Source organism: Micromesistius poutassou (genome assembly GCF_964030765.1).
Source record: "Micromesistius poutassou genome assembly, chromosome: 10".
NCBI classification, from domain to species: Eukaryota; Metazoa; Chordata; class Actinopteri; order Gadiformes; family Gadidae; genus Micromesistius; species Micromesistius poutassou.
The window spans coordinates 13,044,555-13,049,238 of NC_140280.1; positions in this window are offsets into that span (position 1 = coordinate 13,044,555).

Here is a 4,684-nt window from a genome sequence, read left to right on the forward strand (position 1 = left end):
CCCCGGATATAAATTATTTATAAATAAATAATGTAATTGAAAATATATATTAAATATAAGTCGACTCCTCCTACTTTTGAAATAATTTCCACTTAAACAAAACCCTTTAAAGGTTTAGTTCACCCTAGGTACCCTGCTCAATGGTCTGAACCGCTGCATACTAATCTAAGTTGGAATTTGGAAATGATGTTAAGTTTATTTCCTTACCTTTGCTTTCCATTGGAAAATGTTTCCCAGAGTCCATCTCTGTTGTATCTCTGTGGCACGCGAGTCACGTCTTCAGTGAGCTAGTCCTGAGTCCTAGTCCGGTGCCTTGTAAGTCATTTTTATTCAAAAAAACAATAAAGTCTACCCATCATCTCAACAGAATAAAAGGTTAAAAACTTAACAAGACTGTGTTTACCAACTCAAGTGATTCAACTTACTTATTGGAACTTCCAGGAAGATCCATATTTCGACTAGGTAGCTTGCTAGCTAATGCTACGTAGATATATGGTTAATATATAACGTTATGCATAACGTTATGCATAACATTACCCGTTCAACGGCCAATAAAAGCCTGGGCCTGTATTTGTTTGCACAGCTTAGCGTCAGAGCTCCAGGCCTTAAGAGAAAGGCCATTATTTGAGACAGGATTTTATATTGTAGTTATATTATTTAACTTATCTTAGATTTTATTAATAGCTATTATTGATAGGGTTAGGGTTAGGGTTATTATTGATTGGTTATATTATATCAATGTCCCCTCTAGAAAATACTCATGTCGAGAAGAAATGTCGTGTTTGTGGTGTGTAATGAAATCTGCACCTGGCTCTCTTCCTCCCTTTTCCTTTTTGCATATACATGCACTTCCAATCACACACACACACACACACACACACACACACACACACACACAACACACACACACACACACACACACACACACACACACACACACACACACTCGTCTGAAGCTCGTGCAGTGGGTGAAGGCTCGGCTTGTCCCGAGATAATGCAACCAATAGACGATGAAACATTAACTATTAAGCGTCTCCTCTTAAGGCTGTGCTGCGGCCGCATTGTCCGTTGAGTTCACACGAGGGTCCGGGAACAACGGACCGCACCAGCCCGCCGCCTCACACCGAGAGCTCCGGGTCGGAAAAGGAAAATGCTAAAAGCGAGTGGAGGGGGTCGTCTTCCAGAACATTCAGGAGTGCCTTAGGCCGTAGGCTCCAGCGCAGGCCAGGCGGCAGATCACAGCACCCCAGGGTCGCGGGCGGAGTCACAAGTGGAACACTGCATCCTGATTGCCGGGGCGCCAAAGTGTGACCTTGAATCCCGTCCAGACGCACAGAGGGCTGATGACTGCAGTGTAGAGAACAGGTTCACGACAGGCGAGGGTGCATGGATAGTTCCTCATCCGCAAAATGATGGAGCCAGCCTTTAGACTCTGAAGGCGTCGTGGGAAGGCCCTCTGAGCGTCCTCAGGGGGCCGCTGCGCCGGTTGCGGTACGGGGAGAGGACTTCATGATCCACCGAGGACATAAAAACTGTTCTACCATTGAAGTACACACAGAGGGTCGCCTGGTTGTGCATCCATGTTGCTTGTGTGTGCGCTGAATGATTGTGTGTGTGTGTGTGTGGGGGGGGGGTGTGCGTTTGGGGTGAGGGGGGTAAAGGGTGGCCTGCCAGATGTTGAAGCATCTGGGCTAATATCTGTAGCTCTACTTACTCTGGTTGTCTGTCGTTGCGGGCTGTGTCGCACTGCATTATGTTAGTCCCATGCTGTGTCGGTCCACACACACACACACACACACACACACAATGGCCTTTCGGCACCCTAAACCATCTGTTGCAATTGTGTGTGTGTGTGTGTATCTGTGTGTCGCTCGCTGAAAGGACACTGTAATGAGTAACTGAATCGTGTAGCGTCGGGCGGCCTCATGTCAACCAGTTCTTCCTCCAAAAAAACAAGTGAGAAGATGCTAATGCTAAGAGGAGCTACTGCTCTATGCTGTCTGATGAAACACAGGACGGATGGGGGGAGAGAGAGAGAGAGAGAGAGAGAGAGAGAGAGAGAGTAGATGGAGAGTAAGAGAGAGTATGTTAGGAAGTGCATGTCTCAAGGCAGGCAAGCCGGCTGGTTTCACCCGGCGTGGGCAGTAGTGGGGAAGAGAGAGAGAGAGAGAGAGAGAGAGAGAGCGAGAGAGACGCATAGAGAGAGAACGTGTGCGAGAATGTAAGTGAAGCGAGAGAGTGCACGACAGAAGATGAAACGACAGCTGATGGTAGTTTTAAGTTGACCCCCTTCCTCCTTGCTGCCTGCCGTCTACCAAAAAAAGTGTAAGAGGGTTATAGAGAATCAAACACAACGCGACACAGAAAACCAAAGCTTCTTAGATAAGGGAGGACTGAGGACGAGGAGGAGGAGGAGGAGGAGGAGGAGGAGGAGAAGAGGAGGAGAGGAGGAGTAGAGGGGGAGGAGGAGGAGGCGGAGAGGGAGGGCTGGGTGTGAGCCAGCTGAAGTTGAAGTCTCCCTGAAGGCTGTTCCTCTGCTGATCTTTACTGTGGGATTCACGTGTCTGCAGGGGATTTTCCACTGTAAACAAGGAATAATACCCAGGACTACTACAGCTCTTTCTACCTTTCAGAGTTTCTGCATTGCGATACTCACACACTTTATTCAGGGTGTTCTTGAGTCACTTGAGATTTAACTAGAAGAAAGCTATCACGGACATGGTATTATTTTGCTGTTATTATTCATTTCATCCTGTTTTTTATGTATTTATATTTAATTTTCAACACGATTTCAGTACAACATCTGAACATCGCGGTTTCTTCCTCTTTCACAAGTAAAAGTTAATAATAAATAAAAATAATTATTAAACCACAATAAAGGATGCATACACACACACACACACACATACACACACAATATTCACAGTAATGAGTCACACCTACTAGTCATCCTTATTCCAAAGATAGTCCAATACAGGACCCCACATTCTGTCCGATAAACCAGTTCTATCATTGTCTCAAAAAAACGGATTTCATCCTTAACATGAAACACACACCCAGGAAACGGACCACACCCTTGCACCTATAAAGCACCACCCTGTCACCGCAACATCTGTTCACACCGGTCTCCTGAAGACCTTCATATTTGATCACATGGTATGTTTACTAAATAGGACTCCTTGGCATTACTGTGTGTTTGATACCCCACTAAGTATTCACATGACCATGCTTGTTATTCTGTCTGACAATTCTGTGCAATTATTAGTTTGTGTGCAGTACATTTCCTAATTTAATATTGCCATTTAGTACTTTTGCTGACACTTTTATCCAGAGCGACTTGCAGTAAATTCACTGAAGAGACTTTGTGTAATTCAGGGGATTCAGATTTGAGTTGGGACGTCTTTCTCTGTCTACTCTACAGTCTGAGCAAGACGTACCGACCCAGACCTGCACCTTAATGAGGGGCAGGTATGAGCCCATCGAACCCAGTGCCTTGGGGCTGGGAGCGGAACACTCCGACCCACCACACTACCCAGCCCCAGGTGATCGAGGTGCAACGCTCCTTGTTCATGAAAGCTCTCTCGAATTTCCAAAACAGTGTTGAGTTTCACAACGGTGAACTCATGCAGCTCGACTATTTGTGCGCCACGTGTGACTACGAGGGGGAGGCATGCACACAGCCTGCTGCCCAGCCCACATACGAGACAGGCGAGAAATGAACTGCTTGCTAGCACGTGTGGGGGGGGGGGGGGGTTGGGGGGGTTGGGGGTTTCTAAATGCAGACCTACAGCGGGAAGAGCAGAGCGAGATGGCGTGTCTTAGTGCTCCTGGGTTATTTAAACTACCCAATTATTCCCAACCCTCGGGAGGGGTGACCCACCGCGGCCCCACCCCCATCCAGGTGAGCAGGTTGGGAAGTAGGTCTCATTAGAAGAAGAAGAAGAGAAGGAGGAGACGAAGAAGAAGGAGAAGAGGAAGGAGAAGAAGAGGAAGGAGAGTGGACAGAAGCGTCCAGCTGACACCATCTGCTGAGTCCTGCTGGCTCCACATCTGAGAGGACTTTGAAGCTGAATGTTTCAAGAATCCCCAGGTTGTTACACCAGCAAGTATGACTTCATCCTGGCTGTGTGTGTGCCGTGCAGGGAGACAGAGACAGAGACAGTCTCGCTGTCTGCGAAGAGGACAAGAAAGAGAGAGAGAGAGAGAGAGAGAGAGTGGAGACAGCGAGATCTGCAGTTGGAAGATGCGGAGCAACAACCACCGCGGACAATCAAAAACGACACACATGGGCAGCAGGATTGATTGGAGACTAATTCAAATGAAGCTTGGTATGAAAATCGCAATATGGAAAAGGAAGTGTGTGAATGTGAAGCCATCATCCAGTGTCTGCTCAACACTGCAGCCATGAGTCTCTGGAGGACATGGAGGATAACAGCAGGGGGCGGAGGAGGAGAGTCATGTGTGCTGCTCCTCCTGTCCTACAGTAGGCTGTAACACGCAGTAAGGGAAACAAGTAGTCACGCTGTTCATTTAGGTGGGTGGGTGTGGATGAGTGTTCTGTGTTGTTGTCATATAACCATTGTGAGTAAATACCACCATGTTGCACATTACCATAAAGAGAAGTCTATTATAATGAAATAACATATATATATATATATATATATATATATATATATATATATTT